An 18514-nucleotide genomic window follows, 5' to 3' on the forward strand; every position below is an offset into this window, starting at 1 on the left:
CACTTATCCACCTGGTGAACAATCCTTCAGCTTTTCTGTCCTTAATGACCTAGATCAGCTTGTACAGCATCCTACCCGTATCCCTGACCGCCTTGGAAAGAGTTCCATCGTATCTGACCTCTTCCTTACAACTAATCTTTCTGCTTTACTGTTAATCTTTCCTCTCCGTTGGCCTCCTCTGACCACAACCTTATCACCTTAAGCTGTCCCATCGATCCAGTTCAGCCTGTGGACCCTCCAAAGAAATGTCGGTTGTGCACTTTGGAGCTGCTGATTGGGAGGACCTCAGGCAGTATTTCTTTGCATTTCCCTGGAATGATGATTGCTTCCACGGCCAAGAGCCATCTGAGTGTGCCTTGCACTTTATGGTTGTTATTCACACGGGCATGGAAGCATACAATCCTTTCTCATATCCTATAACTATTGCAAAAACAAAAAACTTGCTTGAATCACGTTTGTTCTAATGCTGTCCACAACATTGAGAAGGCCTACAAAAGGTACCAGAGCCAATTGACCCTTGAATCTCATCCTTTTTATGTTTCTGCCCGAAATTGAACAAAGTCTGTTCTTCACTCTGCTAAAAATAATTTCATCTGGCGTAAATGCTCTGAACTCTCCAACACGAATTCTTCCTGCTAATTCTGGCACCCTGCCAAAAACCTTTCTCACAAGTTTACCTCATCATACTTCCCTCCTCTTTTCCACCCTGATGGCTCTGTAGCTAATTCTTCTACTAATAAAGCAGATCTCTTCGTTCAGACTTTCTCCTCCAGTTCCACCTTAGACGATTCTGGTGCTGTTCCTCCATCACATCCCCCCTCTGACTTCCTCATGGCTGATATTAAAATTTCTTCAACTGATATAGTTTCTGACATCACTGTCCTCAATACTAACAAGGCATATGGGCCTACTGGGATCTCTCTTGTTGTTCTCAAGAACTGTGTTTCTGTGCATACACCCTGCCTAGGTAAACTCTTTCGCATTTGTCTATCAACTTGCTCTCATTCAGAAGGGTGACCATTCCCAACCTAACTATCGCCCAGTTACTTTAACATCCTGTGTCTCAAGAGTTTTCGAGTCCATTCTTTAAAAAAATAAGAAAAATAAAATAAAGCATCATTCCTATTACAACCTTCTTTCTGATCGCCAGTATGGGTTCCACCAGGGATGCTCCACTGGCGATCTTCTCACCTTCCTTTCAGACTCCTAGCCCTCCTCCTTTCGGAACTTCGGCGAAAGCTTTGCCATTGCACTTGACTTATCAAAGGCTTTCGATCGAGTCTGGCATAAATCTTTAATTTCCAAACTACCGTCTTATAATTTCTATCCTTCTATCTGTGCTTTCATTTCTAGTTTCTTTTCTGGTCGTTCTGTAACTACTGTTGTAGATGGCCACCATATTTCTTCTAGATCTAACAACAGTGATGTTCCTCATGGTTCCATCCTATCACCAACTCTCTCTTTTTTTTTTTTAATTCTCCAATGACCTTTTAAGCTGTACATCTAACCCTATCCACTCATACATTGACGATTCCACCCTTCACCTTTACATTCGCTTCCTGCAGCATGCATCTCAGCAATTACTTCAACAAACAAGGTATGAAGGTATGGCACACCTGATGTCTGACTTGGCTCGTACCTCAGACTTGGGTAAAAGTTATCTTGTTGTTTTTCATGTGTAAAAAACTCGGTTCTTACATCTATCAGCTTGTTAAAATCTTCTACAGGAGCACCAGATAATGTTAAGAATATCTAGCTCAATCCTGCATCACCTTCAAATACAAGTATACTTTGGGTTTCATTCTCTCGAGATTTATCTTGGAAAGATCATATTACATCTCTTCTAAAATCTGAATCTATGAGATTAGGTGTGCTATGCAAACTCTGAACTGTCTTTACCCCTTCACAGTTGTTGGCTTTTATACACGGGTTTTATTTGCGCCTGTGTACAGTACAACTCTAATGTTTGGGGAAGCTCCCCACATACAGCTTCTCTCAACAAGGTAATGTCTAAGGCTTTTTGTCTCATTAACTCTTCTTAATGGCTCTTTTCAACCTCTGTCTCTTCGCAGCACTGTTGGATTTTTATCTCTTTTCTATCACTACTTCAGTGGTCACTGATCCTCTGAACTATCTGCTTGCACTCCTGCATTTATGCAATACGTCAGCTCTGGAATTGTCACCCTCTGTCTGTATTTCCTGCTTCCTATGATCTCCATTCTTTTAAGCGCAGAGTGTCCAGATATTTCGAAATGAACAGATCTTAACTTTGTCGCTCTGGTATCTTGTTTTTGTCTTTTTTCTTGGAAGGAACGGTAGTTGCGGGCTTCCAGCCTTTGATTCCTTCTCCCCTCCATAAGAAAATACAATATTCATGTTGGAGAGAAGTTATTTAGAAAACTAAGTTGTCCATGTGGAACGTTATTCTTTATCTGCAGGTGGCAAAATAGAAATCGTCACTGATTTTCTTGACATCATTGTAACAATGGGAGACAGTGACCATCGATTTTTCGTGAAATAAGTTGTTCCAGCATTAAGGTAGCAGGAACAAACCGAAATGTCTCAGTTGGTGTGGGAGATGGTTGTGATTTATGACTGGACCACCAGATGTTACTTCCTTATTAGGTGAAGTCCTTGTGTCATGTGACGCCCCGAAGGACATTCTTCTCTTCGTCAATATGATATCCCAGTGGGCCATGGATTAATTAAGAAAGCAGAGCTAGACATCTCGCTAAGTTGATGATAGTATGGTTAAAGACATGCGCTATCTAAGAAGAAATTCATAGCAAAATTCATAATTTTTGAGGAGTATCCTCACTGCCACAGAAAACTTCACTGTGCTACTTCCCTATAAATGCCAAACGTAATTATTCTATGGCAGTGGTCCTCAACATTCTTTGAGTCGTATCACATAATATAACATACCCAGTGCCTTATCTAACATACTTTTAAAGTCTATTAACTCACTACTAGATACTACTGAGCTACATAAGCTGTGCTAGGTAAGTTATTGTTACTACCAAATCTTTCTCAGAAAAAAGTGTTATTTAAGATGCTGCCACTTAAGGTGTAACGTTATATATAATTTGGATGACCTATTTGAACACTAGTCGAAATATCGGCACATGTGTGCTTTTGTAGCAGACACTGAAGGAGTATTTCCTAAAGTTAGCCTGTCGACACAATGTGATTGAGCTGTCTTTGAAGCAGCCAACTTTTCTGTCAGGGGGTCAACCAGCAGCAGCCCACTTGATCCCCTGTTCAAGCAATTCCAACAGCAGTGGACGTTCACTTGACATCATACAAAAATGAGGCAGAAGATCTAGCCATCGTTGAAGTGTTGTGCAAGGAGAAGGAAGCAATCATCAACTGGGCCCTCGACAAACTTCGAACAATGAAGGACCTGGGAGACGACTACAGGGAATTCATTGAATTGTTTAATTTTCATGGGAACCAGCTCGAAGCGAGGAGGTCGATTCATGGCTCCAGGACCAATGCTCCGTACTCATTCGATGAGCATAGTGATCTACTCCCTACAGGTCTGGATTTTTGGCACCAATTCCAGCTGGACTGAGCTCCTCTCCCTGCCGCAGTGCCTCAAAACGATTTAGCTCTCCTGAAGATCTTTAAAAATCATCGAACAGATGCAGATTTCAAGAAAAAAAAAATGTAGAACCTTTCCTTGGAGTCCGTTGCCTTCACTTTCTTTGATCCTTCAGTCCCAGTTGATAATAAAATGGAGAGCTTGAAGAGAATAGCTCAGCGATAGAGCAGGCCACTGTTTGGGGAGATGTATACTATCTCACATTAGTGCACTTTGTTTCTATGAACACCAGGTTCTCTTGCAAAAGGCTCAATATCCCCATGAACTTCCTGAAGGAAGAATCAGAACCTCCGCCAACATTGCAATTGTCCCAAACCGCTAAATCCTTTACTGAGAGCCTACCTGTTGTCAATGATCATGCAGAACATGGAGGGGCGCTATTTCAGGAGTTCAGCCGTATTATTACCACTGAGGAAGAACAGCTCCATCTCCTCTTGCAAGTAGTGAGCAAGCACCAGAATGCCGCCCAGACGCAAAGAAGCTGACTCTGGCGGCAATGAAATCACAATGAGCGGGAGGCATTAGAGGTGGGATCCTTCTTCAAGGATATAAATCCCAGGAGGGTCCATGAAGTGGACCAGAGTTCACCAGACAGGAGTGCAAATTGAAAGTCGGTGTGCAGCTTCTAAATATACATTGATTGCCAGCAACTTTTTGCATGAAGTTATTACTAACCTTGCCAGATGTACTGAGATGTTGGAAGCAATAAAAACAATAACACGAATTTTTTTGCATATCACTAAGGATATATATATATATATATATATATATATATATATATATGTGTGTGTGTGTGTGTGTGTGTGTGTGTGTGTGTGTGTGTGTGTGTGTGTGTGTGTGTAATATCACGCAGCTAACGGTTATACTCACCACCACACAAGTTATACCCACCGTCACACCACATGTTGTAAACACCAGTTCACCACATGGCCATAAAATCACAAAAACACTAAAAATAATACACCACATGAACATAAACACCATTTTGTCATATGGATATAAACAATAACACACTGGATGGTCACAGACACAACGCCAATTGGTCATAATGACCACCCCCACTGCATGGTCATAAACTCAATACTTTATGGTCATAAACAACATCACTCCGCATTATCATATATAAAACCACTTTATATGGTTATAATTATCATCACGGCAATGGTCATTAACATTAATACACTGTATGGTTGTAAACACCATTACACAACATGGTCATAAACATCTTATAGCTGGTGGTCCAAAACACCATAATACAACATAATTATAAACACCAACACACCTCATAGTCATAAATACCACCATAACTCATGATTACCAACTTCACAACACCATGTGGTCATAATAGCACCACAGTGCATGGTTATAAGCACCTGCATCTATATGAGCACCACCACTACCACTCTATGCCAAATACAAGCATGTGTTCGTGAAGTGAATTCCAAAACCATTAATCATCATCATCATCATCATCCCGACTTCCTTTTTCACCCTAGGGCACGGTGAGGAGTAGCAATGTTCAGACAGCCCAAATTTGCCCAATCCAATGGGCCATGCTTCCATTCACTCGTCATTCAAGACCCCGGAATCCTGGCTCTATCGGATTCGCCAAAAACATTCACCACGTTCTGTAGCTTCACATGAACATATCCGATAGTCAGTCCGGACGCTGCCATGTTAAAATGGGGTGCCAAATTCGCGATCATGCACTTTTCCTCAAAATCATTAATATCAGCCATAATCAGGACATGCTTGTTCATAATCCCATTTCATTAGGCAAACATCTTCCTTGTTACGAGAAATAAATCGAACAGTAAACATTTTCAAAATACAGAACCATCATTAATGCTTCCTTCATAAAATTAAGCATATTTTAGTAGAATAAAGACGTTCGTAAGACTGAGAGACAGAGAACTGTCTTGTGTTGACATGGCGATCGACTGGCACTTGAAGCTGTTGCTGTCAAAAAACTTAAAAAGGTGGGGGGGGGGGGCAAACTTGTGAAATGACCGGGAACAGAAACCAGTCCTCATAACAGTGCAACTATTTTTTATTTTTTTTACTAGACTGGCAAACTAGTGTGTGGTCTGCTATACCATTTGATATGAGATTTCTAGGAATCTCTGTTTTGTTCTGGAGATGGCCAGAACGAAGAAAAGGATCAGAGAGAGGGGGGCCAGGTGACAGACAGATGAAGAAACAATCCTACTTCTCACTGGAACAAAAACAAATAGGTTTCAGAGGCTGAAGCAGAACTTCTGCTTATTAGAATTTTTTTTTATTCCCCGAACTGTATCTCTTTGGAACTCCTTTCCCTAGACCGGTTTCCCTTCAAACTTCAACCTGCGGCTGTTCGAGTCCAAGTGTTACAGATTTTTAAGAATAAAGGACACCTGTAGTCTGGTGTATGGATTTTTAAAAATTATTTTGTTTTCCTTCCTCTGTTCTGTTATTGCAAAAAAAAAAAAAAAAAAAAAAAAAAAAAAAGACACGCTCTTATCCAAGCAAATCGACATTTCTTCATTGGATTCTTGCACCTTTACTGAACACTGCTCTTGCTCCCCTAGTGGGGCGGCCCCACCCGCTGAAAGCACTGTTCTATTGGTATTTTTATCATTTTAACCCATTAGCCACCTGAGGTCCTGTACGGCGGATTTTGAACAGTTCCCTTCTTTATTAAATACTGAAGATGCCGAGCTCTGTCCTTTATTGAGGACACTGGGTGCAAATGGGTTAATATTAGTGCACTTTGTATCAGTAACATACAAGAGGCTATGATGGTGTAATAAGCAGAGTAATTCTTCAAGCAAGAGGTTCTGCCACGATTCCTGTCCTAAACATATTATGGCCCATTGTCCCTCCATACATAAAATCTCAACAACTTACGAAAAGTTCATGATGTGTGATATGGCCTCCACTGCAAAAAACTCTGGGCTTCTTGAAATGATTCGCTTCCCACCGGGGGCTTTTGGGTCCTCCACTGTTTTCACATATGGCGACAATAGTACCCTTGTCACAATCAGGTTAGGTCTTGTAGGAAACCTTTAATAGATAAATTAGGTTGCCGTTAGCGTCATAGTTCCTGTTGATTGTTGTGGCCCCTAACCACAGAAATATGGGCACTTCATCTGAGCTATTTCAATCTCTTGAAAGATTCATGCATGCTGAATGACCACATCGACATTTAATTTAGAATTTCACTTCGATAACGTTTTACTGCTTTTGAAGCCTTTCATTAACTAGCTTAGGAAATACTGTTTAGACTGGAGACATTAGGCAGAGCTTACTCAAATCCCACTGTTAAGGAAAATCATGTGTAAATTAAGTATTATTGTTTGTCGATAAAAAGTTCTAAAGAACTAATATCAGATCAAAGAAATAAAAATTTAGTCCATGGTGTGACAGTGGGGTGCAAGAGGTGAGAAACCGTGTTGTGGGTAGAATGGTCAGCAGTAGGGTGGAAGCAGAAGAAATGTAAAAAGTAGGCCTGAGCTCCTAGTGACTAGGCATGTGCGAAAAATAAAATAACATTTGTCATACATACTCCCGATAGATGTCACGTGTATATATTGTAATGGAGTAGAAACCGTCATATAATGGGAATAAAGGATGAATATATAAACATCAATTCATGTGGTGGGAGATAAGCCCAGCTCCTTATGAATGATGCAATTGATCTGAGAAATACTGATATTCCTCGCTCACAGATTTATCATAGAATTATTTAATATCTGATCTTCATCCTTTTTTTTTTTTTTTCTGCTCAGACGGTTGGGACATGGAACAAGTCTATTCAGTCTTGATATTGAAGAAGGAGTTTATCTGTCTTGTTCTTGCAGAGTGGCATTATGATAGAAACACCAACCACACCTCGGGTGTAAAGCCCCGTGGGCCCCATCTCGCTGAAGTGCTTTCACTTATTAAACTCCCAAGCGTCATATGATTCTGTGATTAACATCGAACGTAATAAATGCTTTCCTGGGTTATATGAAACCATTTGGCATGTCATTCAGTTTGGAGTAACTAAAAGGAAGCACTATACCAAGTGAAAGGATCGTCCCCCAAAACCACGAGAAATTGCTCTATAAAAACAGAAATCAAACCTTAGGAAAAACCGGTACACAAACATAAAATTTTCCTATTTACAAATCAGAGAAAATGAAAGACAGTGCGTGCAACCATTCATGCAGTGATGGCCTGAAGAAACTTAGCTTTTGCAATCCAGGTAAACTCTCACCAGTTAGCATACAGTGGGGTGGGAAGTAACCACTACCATAATTACATTGTACAAATGTTGCATCACCACTTGTTAATGCCATTATCAAGCGTAACTTCCTTGGAACACTAAACGTAAATATTACGAAAAAGTTAAGTGTGGCTCCGGAAGGCGAATTAATTTCTTCTGAAAGACACATTGCAGCCCACTGGTTAAGTATGTGTGAATGGACCTTAATTCGTGGCAGTGGAGAAGAAGAGGCCTATTGAGCTGAAAGTCAGCGCCAAGGTCACTAGTAACAATACAGATTATTTTTATTAATTTTCAAATATTTCAGTTATACTCTGAAGATAACTTCCACAACTCATTTTCGGATACAGTTCCAGATGATAACTGAACAGCTGAACTACGAGAATATACAAAAATCATACGAAATTTGATTCATTAATGGAGAGCTGTTGGGTGAGCGATGGTTGCCAACAATTTTACTCAGTCTGTGGCAACTGTGAGGAAGGGGCGGGCTTATATGTCTAATTAAATTGGTCTTTTACAGGACATTTTACGTGACTGGCATGATTTGGAATGAAGGGGGAAACAGATAAAAAAGAGTAATCAGGTAAAAGAAGAGGATGTTATTTAGCAAGGGGGGCATAAAAGAGGAGAAAAGGTCACTACTTAGTACTCATAGGGACAGGAATACCCAGTGTTCGTCGAAAATAGACATCCCTGTTAAAATTTGTCATTGATGAAGATGTAGAAAACTAAAATATTTTATCTGCGCATGAGAAAAAAAAAATGTTCTCTTCAGTGATGCATCTATTGACACACACACACACACACACACACACACACACACACACACACACACACACACACACACACACACAGGTACCTGTAAAATTTCTCTGGGAAAAGCTGGATACGAGAATTTAGAATTAAACCCCGCTTGGTATTCCAGGTAGCGACCAGCAGCATCTGATTTTCCTCAGAAGTGTAGGGCAATGCTACATAACCCTGGAATCTGAAAGTTACATTATTATTTCTTTTTCATGTTAAACACTGATGAATGATCTGCTCATCTACATAATAAAATCAGAAGATAATGTATAATTTTAAAAGCGTCTGATGATATCCAGAATTTACGAAATACAAGGAGAACAGCGGCGGAAGTATTGGTAAACCACAAAAGAACTAGAAAGCACACAGAGAGCGCATACCTCAGCCAATGCCATTGTCATTAATAACGATCCGGATTCGGATCCCGATCTGGATCCGTCCCAAAATTTAATCAGTCCCTTTTTGGTCCATGGCCACCTTTCCTCAAAATTTCATTGAAATTCATTGAGAACTTTTAGATATATTGTGCGGGATACTCTGGATCCTCATCCGGATCCGGCCCAAAATTTAATAATTTCTTCCTTCGCCCATGGCCAACCCTTCCAGAAAGTTTAGTCAAAATCCGTTTACACCTTTTTGCGTAACGTTGCTAGCAGACAAATAATCAAACCAAGAAGGACAAAAACATAACCTTGGCGGAGGCAATAAGTAGTCCCGTGTAAAGTTTTCTTGTTTGTAGGTTTTGTACATTTTCTCATTCATGAAAATGGCTGATTTATAATGGTAATCAAAGTATTCTAGTTATAACAATTATATCTGAAATTACAGTGCCGGTAAAACGGTAATAGTACAAATATACAGTAGGTATGGAGTAATCTATGCTTTAATTATTCATTATGCTTGTATCGCTTGAAGCACTGTCTTTTCTTTGTACTAGCCCTGATGATACTAGGACAATTGCTTCAGTAATTTAATATCCTCTTGTCCAGTTATACAGGTGTATTGTTTGTTTTCCCATGTTGGATATGCTCAATTAGGGAATGTGGTAAACGCCCACAAAACATTTACCAAATGCAAAACTAAGCAGCAGTTTGAAGCTTCGAGTAAGCCATTTGATTTTAAATGATGAAGTTATCATTGCAGTGCAATGTACACAAGCAAAATATATTAACCTGAATGATGGGGAGTGAGTGAGGATGATCAACATCGAGTTGGTCATGGCGAGTGTGTCCCAGATACGGTGTAAACGGTGGAGCGTGAGGCGGGTGAGGACGAGGAGCCTTGTCGACCACACTAGAAGGCGACTCTCGAGAGACCATTTGGCGAAGGAGGTGAGGAAGGCTGCGTCATCACTCACCACCACCACCGTCAAAGGCAAAGACACCTGCCGCAGCTGGAGACGTCACCAGGAAGCAAATTAGTTCTCTAAACTACCGGTCTCTGCAGCAGGTTGATAGTGACCTACCCACTTCAGCAGAAACGTAAGACTGACATGTCCACCTCAGGAGCAACTTGAAAGTGACCTACCCGGCTAGCGTGACCTATCACCAAGGAGAGTTCTGTCAAGGTCTTGTTAATGTCTTGGTTGTTCCATGCCACATCGAGCACTCCGAGTCCCCATGGTGACTGTAGTTCATCCACTTTGTTTACCTGCCAGCCACAGGTAATCTATCAGAAATGCAGAGACCAGGAAAAATAATACACTCATTGCATCTACGATACTCATGTTCTAATGACTGCAGTGAGCAACGTCTTACCAATGAACCGCTTTCTGTCACCAGAAGATTGATGGAATGTTCACATTGTCCTGCTCCAAGCAATACTTTAATTGCTTCCAGGGTCTCTGCTGTTTCACCAAGTTTCCCTGCACATTATAATGTAAAAATGTTAGAACAGTCTTGATCAATTACTAAACACACACACACACACACATATTATATATATATATATATATATATATATATATATATATATATATATATATATATATATATATATATATATATATATATATATATATATATATATATATATATATATATATAGTGACAAAGAGATGGATAGATGAATAGATAGATAGATAGACTGATATATGGAGAGACAGACTGATAGATAGGTTGAGAGATGGGTATATATTGTTGCTGGTACTAAGTAGTACAGTGAAGTTCTACAGATACAAAGCGGTTGTTAATTCATTGATACTGGTACCATGGATGCGACTGTTTCATTAAACATAAATCTGGAGTACTTTATGGAGATGAGGCGAAGTCGAGCCTACCAAACGTAAATCAGTAAAGTTATCAAGCCTCTGATGACCAACTTTTCATCAGCTGAACAAAATCGCTTTGTAATAGCTGGAGTAATACATCTTGATGCACTTGTTGAGAGCCAAATGGTTTCAAATTTGCTTTGGAGATTTTGTACAGTAACCTTTTTCTTAGTGAATTAGTCTGCATATTTTTTTTTTATGCACAGAAAGCATATAACACTTGAAGCATGCAATGATGTTCCCTTTGAGAAGAATACAAATACAAATATAAGATCCCCTTCATTTTGGGATGCCAAACGTAGGCCTACTGTTCATTACGTTTAAAAGACTTGATTTCAAAGGCAGAATTGAATACAGGCTAAGGAAGACAGTTGCAGAATTGACCTGTTGCAAACATGAACGAATGAGAATATGATATAACTCTTGCATTACTGAGTTGGACAGAATCAGGGTGAGAGTACATAGCCCTACAGATGCTAGGCACCGACCGTAATGGCAATATCCATAGAATACAATGTAATGGCAATATCAATAGAATACAATGTCTACTCACGGGCAGCCCGGGGCTAAAGAAAACGCGCCCGCTCCAGGGTGATGACGTCACACTCTCCTCTCGTCTCCCGCGTCCCAGTTCATATCTTACATTGTTACACGGTAATTTTTTTCTTGTTTTCCTATCATATCTTAACATGTAGTTGAATATAATGTCAGAAAAGAGGCAAATAAATAACATACTCATCTCTAGCCAAACTCTTTATTGGTTTTAGTCATACCCTGTTCATATCATTACAAGCTTTGAATCAGTGTATAAGCATATGAACTAGAAAATTATCTCATGTCATACTTAAAAGTTCATTGAACATGAATCTCTCTCTCTCTCTCTCTCTCAAGCAATCAGTCAGTTAGTGAATTATACATCTATTTATTTTCTTATGAGTTTACTTTTTTTTTTTTTACAAATTTTCTGGATGAAGTGATTTTTTTATTCAGTACTCGCATTCTAAAAAAACATACGACAGGGAACAAATAAACAATTACTTCATAAGGCAGAGAAACAAATTTAGCAGTTTGACTGGCTAGATTCTGGACAGTGGCTTTTCCAGGTTGCAGGGCTTTAGCTCCATGATGACAAATAACTTTTCCGTTGTTTTTAATTTTTCCAGGAATTCAAAGCTAGGTTTCATCAACTTTTCATTTCCCATGCTAGTTGCACTAATTCGTGTGTCTTCTTTGTTTGATGCCGTTGAACCGATGTACTCATATTGAGGAAATTTTTGAGCTAAAAATCCACCAAAATAAGCTAGGCATCCATCTCCTGTTGCTATTAAACACTGGGTTAGGTCACATCTCGGAAAAAACAGCTCACTTGTGAGGTCAAAATAAAATGTGGAGGAAAAAAAATGATGTGAACGTGTCAGCAAGATCATTTTAGCTTCAGTTATGAGCATGCTCCGTTGTCTGAGGATGGCTAAGAAAATCTCCAGCGTGAACTGACCCTGTCTGCGTTGTGTTCTGCTTGTCAGATGAAAACGATGAACCAGAGGCAGAGGGTATGGACAAGGAAAATATTTCAATCAACCTGGATATAGAGGTTAAAGGATTAAAAGAAGTTATTGAGGAAGAGGGCCAAGCGTATTTTGGTGGATTCTCAGCTCATAAATTTCCTCAATATGAGTACATCGGTTCAAAGGCATCAAACAAAGAAGACACACGAATTGGTGCAATTAGCATGGGAAATGAAAAGTTGATGAAACCTAGCTTTGAATTCCTGGAAAAATGAAAAACAATGGAAAAGTTATTTGTCAACATGGAGCTAAAGCCCTGCAACCTGGAAAAGCCACTGTCCAGAATCTAGCCAGTCAAACTGCTAAATTTGTTTCTCTGCCTTATGCAGTAATTGTTTATCTTGTTCGCTGTCGTATGTTTTTTTTAGAATGCGAGTACTGAATAAAAAAATCACTTCATTCAGAGAAATTGTAAAACAAAAACGTGTAAACTCATAAGATAATAACTAGATGTATAAATACACTGAGTCATTGCTTGAGAGAGAGAGAGAGAGAGAGAGAGAGAGATTCATGTTCAATGAACTATTAAATATGACATGAGATAATTTTCTAGTTCATATGCTTATACACTGATTCAAAGCTTGTAATGATATGATCAGGGTATAACTAAAACCAATAAAAGAGTTCGGCTGGAGATTAGTATGTTATTTATTTGCCTCTTTTCTGACATAATATTCAACTACATGTTAAGATATGATAGGAAAAAAAGAAAAAAATTACTGTGTAACAATGTAAGATATGAACTGGGACGCGGGAGACGAGAGGAGAGTGTGACGTCATCACCCAGGAGCGGGGGCGTTTTCTTTAGCTCCCGGGCTGCCCGCGAGTAGACATTGTATTCTATGGATATTGCGTAATGGAGGAGAGATGGAACCAGACGGTTCAAAAGAGCATTGACATTTAAGTGGCAATAGTAAAGAGATAAAGATGCAACACTGTAGGAAAGAGTCAGAGGCTAAAAGGAATTAGTACGAAGATGGAAGTCTGTGAGACAAAAAGCCTTTAATTCCAACCAAGAGTTGTGTACAGGGAACCCCTCCCAAAACATGAGAATTGTGCCCCACAAAAGAGCAAATAATACGAACAGCTATGCAGGGATAATGAATGCACGTATTTCTCTTAACACAGTCTCTTGGCAATGGATTTTGAGAGATAGATAATGTTGTCATTCCATGATAGTTCTGATGAGGCTGACGCTCCAAGAACACTGAAAGATGATGCAAGATATCATTGTATTTTGTTAAAAATAGATGGATACCCACAGGAAGATTTTTGCAGGTGAAAAATGGAGGAATTGAGCTTTTCATGCATTAATAACAAAAAATTTTTCTTTTACCCAGATCATAGATATTATCAATCGAGATTGAAAATACTGTAGATGTACCATAACTCCAGTGAGAAGCAAGTGGATGGATGAAGATATGAGTCAACGGCATGTGAGTGGATGGGGTTAGATGTGCAGTTCAGCTGCTCAGGAGGTCATTGATGGAAAGACGGGAGAAAGGTGGTGACAGATCAGAACCCCGATGAACACGGCTACTGACAACTTTTAGAGACAAATAGTGACTGTATAGAACAGCAGCTTTAGAGCTACAAGAAAGAAAGCTAGAGGCTGCCATTTAGAACAGCAGCTATAAAACTACAGAAAAAAAAAAAAACTAGATATGAAGGCAATGAAATTACCATTTTGGGTGATTTTAACATACACAATGTTGAATGGTTGTTGCATTCTGCCCGGACTGACGACGCTGGTCTAGCATGCGAGCCTTTTGCGGAATCGTTTAATCTCACCCAGTTGGTAAAGCAACCAACCAGAATGCCTGATAATCCTGACCATAATGCCCATCTCATGGATTTATTCTTGACAAATAATCCAGATCATTACAGGATAGAGGTACTGTCACCACTTGGATCCTCTGACCACAATCTCATGAAAGCCTCATTAGTTAACCCTCCTACACCTCCCCATTCTGAACCTGTCGGGGTGACCCGATGGCACTTTGACAGGGCAGACTGGGATGGATTTAGAAATTATCTTGCTGATGTTCCATGGCAGTCTTTCTTCTCTAGTGATCCCAATTCTACCCAGTCCCACATTTGCGACTTAATACTAGCTGGTATGGATTTATTCATACCAAGTCAACAATTCACTAAAAGATCAAACTCTCCAAAATGGTTTGATGGCAATTGTGCCAGAGCAACAGCCCAAAAGTCATTAGCATATAACTCTTACTTAAAATCAAAAACATCTGAATCACTCTCCCAATTTAAAATTGCTAGAAATCATGCAAAAGCTGTATTAAATCTAGCTAAATCAAACTTTCTTCAAAAGCAAGCATCAAAAATACTTAACAACCCTAATGACAATAGAATATTCTGGTCAACTCTTAATTCTTTCAATAATAACTTTAACAAGTCATCTTCCATTCCCCCACTAAGATCTTCAGATGGCAATATTACATATGACCCACGTGGGAAAGCAGATATCTTTGCTAGTACCTTTGCCAGAAACTCTACCATAGATGATACCAGCCAGAATGTCTCAGTACTGGAACTTGATTCTCCCGAAATTGCCCCACTTAAAATACAGACAAGATACGTAAAATCCATCCTAGACAATTTACCTACCAACAAAGCTCCAGGCCCAGGTGGAATTCCGCCAATTGTTTTGAAAAAGTGTTCCCCTGAACTTGCCTCTGTCCTAGCTAAATTATTCAGACTATGCATACGTACTTCTTTATTCCCAAATTCATGGAAAGAAGCCAATATCCACCCAGTTCCGAAGAAAGGAAGTTCGTCTGACCCTTCCAATTACAGACCAATAGCTGTCACATCTTCTCTTGGTAAGGTATTTGAAACTTTAATTAATAAGCATATTGTTAAACATCTTGAATCCAACAACTTAATTAGTGATAGACAGTACGGTTTTCGCCACGAAAGATCCACCATTGACATACTCAATCTCTTAACTCATACCATCCATCAATCAATTGATCTTTTTGGAGAAACTCATGCAGTAGCTCTTGATTTCTCTAAAGCTTTCGACAGAGTATGGCACCGTTCCCTGCTGTCCAAACTCCCTTGCTATGGACTAACGTCTTTTGTTCCTTTGATTTCTTCTTATCTTAGTGACAGGAAAATAAGAGTAAAAGTAGATGATGTATATTCGAATTTCCACTCAATTAACGCCGGCGTGCCGCAGGAATCAGTTCTGGCGCCAACCCTATTTCTGGTTCATATTAATGATCTCTTATCTGTCACTCACAATCCCATTCACTCATATGCAGATGACTCAGCACTACATAGTTCACACTCAGACATCCATTTACAAAGTCTAATATCTCTACCTCTCAACTCAGTTCAGCCATCTCCATAAATCAAGATCTATCTCCAATCAGTGAATGGGGACAAAACAACCTTGTCTCTTTTAATGCTAGTAAAACTAAATATATACAGTTTACTAATAGACAGATATTGCCAGATTCGTACATTACCTTCAGTGCTACTAATATTCCCATCTCCAAAAGTATTGAAATTCTTGGTGTCTCACTTAACAGTGCCCTCAGCTGGACCTCTCATGTCAGATCACTTGCTAAAACCGCCTCAAAGAAACTTGGATTATTGTACAGAGTCCGTAACTTCGTCGCCGATGAGCAGTTAGCTATAATTTATAAAAGTCATGTGCGCTCTCAGCCTAAATATTGCTCACCCTTGTGGAATGGTTGTGGAGAGGTTGCATTAAGACAACTAGACAAAATTCAGAATAAAGCTGTTAGAATCATTAACAACCCTGCCATTACATATAAAGTACCTCCCCTGCAAGTAAGAAGGAATGTTGCCTCCCTTGCATTATTTTACAGATATTTTTTTGGCAAATGCTCAGACGAAGTTGCGTCCATGGTGCCACCTCTCCATGCCTTCCCTCGTGCTACACGGGCATCTGGTAGCGCTCATGACTGGAATGTCACTGAACCATATTGCAGAACTTCTGCCTATCAGAATTCTTTCATTCCCCGAACTGCATCTCTCTGGAACTCGCTTCCCCAGAGTTGTTTTCCTCCAAATTGCAACCCACAACTGTTCAAGTCTAACTGTTACAGATATTTTATGAACAGAGGACACCAGAAATCTGGTGTATGGATTATTTTTTTTTTACCCATTTGTTTTTCCTTCCTCCGTTCTGTTATTTATAAAAAAAATAAATAGGATAGAAACCATAACATGGCACTTTGGATTTTAAAGAGATATGCCAGACTCGGCCGAAAGCCCCTGAGATGTCAAGGGCAATGTCATAGCTCTCGCCAAAGTCCAAAAATCAGAATAAACAAGTCTGATAGGATGATGAGAGTACTGCCAGTGGTGTGTGCCTGGCTGAACCAATGCTGACGGTAGGTAAGGTTGTAACAGAGAGGATGTTTTATTATATTTTTGCATTTTTGTCAAGAATAGATTTAAAATCTATAGAAAAATAAATCTTCACTTAATTGTAGGAGAGAGAACTAGGGTCGACCACTCTTTTTGGGGGGGCAGACAAAATAAGAGCGAACTTCCAGTAAGAATGAAATGTGCACCTGGATATCGTCTTCCATACTACTGATGCAGTGTCAATGCAAATAACATACAAGAAAATGGTTATTTGTAACATGCAGACAAATCGATAAAAAAGAGGTACTACAAAGTCTCCTATGCTACCTGTAACACAGTCATTATGTGATATCCTGAACTCTATTGTATAAATATTTACCCCCAACGTGAAGTTCACGAAAGACAGCCACTGTGAGAGTGACAACCAGGGACAACAACAGCAGCAGCACCACCTCAGTCCTCATATCTGGAAAACTGTTCGTGTATTGGTTAATATGTCCAGGTCGTAAATGGAAAAAACCGGAGTTGGGTTCTTGGCCATTTAGGCTGCTAGACTGGTATGCCCTGTGACTTTGTTCGTCTGGTAGTTTAATTCTGACCTAACAACATCATCCATCCATCCATCATCCAATCCTACGTTGTCCCATGATGAGCGTAGAAGCCCGGGGCTTGGCAGTTGGTCCTGACATTTAAAGTGACCAGCCTCACTCATCCCTGAGTGGCATTACATGAGCAATAAACCCCAATCACCCCTTGGATATAAACCTTCACCCTAACAACTTCACTTCTGTTAATCACTGATTCTCCACCAGAGCGTGCTAAGGTAGATAATATACTACCAATATAAAGTCATCTCTGTTGATTTTCATTTAACGGTGGTAGTTATTCTGCTGGATGACATTCTGTATAGCAGTTTTTATATTAGTTTTATTCACATTCCGTAAATACTTCAGTCTTTACTATTCTCTATTCCAGTAAACTCGTCATCCGCAGACTGACACAGCGTAACAGTCGCCTCTAATTGGCTGAAGTAATGTTTTTCATTAGATGCAAGGAGATTTGTTTTATAAGTATGATCAAACTGTTCATATGTGTTAGTAAACTTCACATTGACCTCCCAGCAGTCAGATGACGGCTGAGAGTGCAACTCAACAAAGCTGACAGTAGTAAAGTAGTAATTTTGTTGCATTTTAAATTTGTACTGCTTTGTTTATAAATGAATTTTTGTATTTCTACTGTTTCTATTTGCGTTTTTTTAATTGAGGACACTCACGTTTATAATTGTTTATGTAAATTCTTTTAAACTGTATTTTAAACATTTTTTTTTCTTTTCATTCATTGCAGTAAATGGCTGCCTCTTATCGCCTGTGTAGCAAACTATGTAGGTTTCTTTCCTATAATTAACTTGTCAATCTTTAGACTTATAATCTTTCCTGACACCTATAAAATAATCATGTGGCTCCTGTATCCATGTTCACTATTTTTTTCCTTACAAAGAGAAAATGATAGATTTCGATTGTCTACGTATATATCTGTCTATTGCCAGACGCCTCAATCCCCTAAAGGGTGGCCACAAACAATTCTCCTCCATGTCCCCTTCTCCCCCGCCATTTCACTGCCCTCCCCTCAGCTCACACCCCACTCTCTCATATACCTCC

The sequence above is a fragment of the Coenobita brevimanus genome, chromosome 58 (assembly GCF_032717465.1).
Source record: "Coenobita brevimanus isolate Jiangsu-jjx chromosome 58, ASM3271746v2, whole genome shotgun sequence".
NCBI classification, from domain to species: domain Eukaryota; kingdom Metazoa; phylum Arthropoda; class Malacostraca; order Decapoda; family Coenobitidae; genus Coenobita; species Coenobita brevimanus.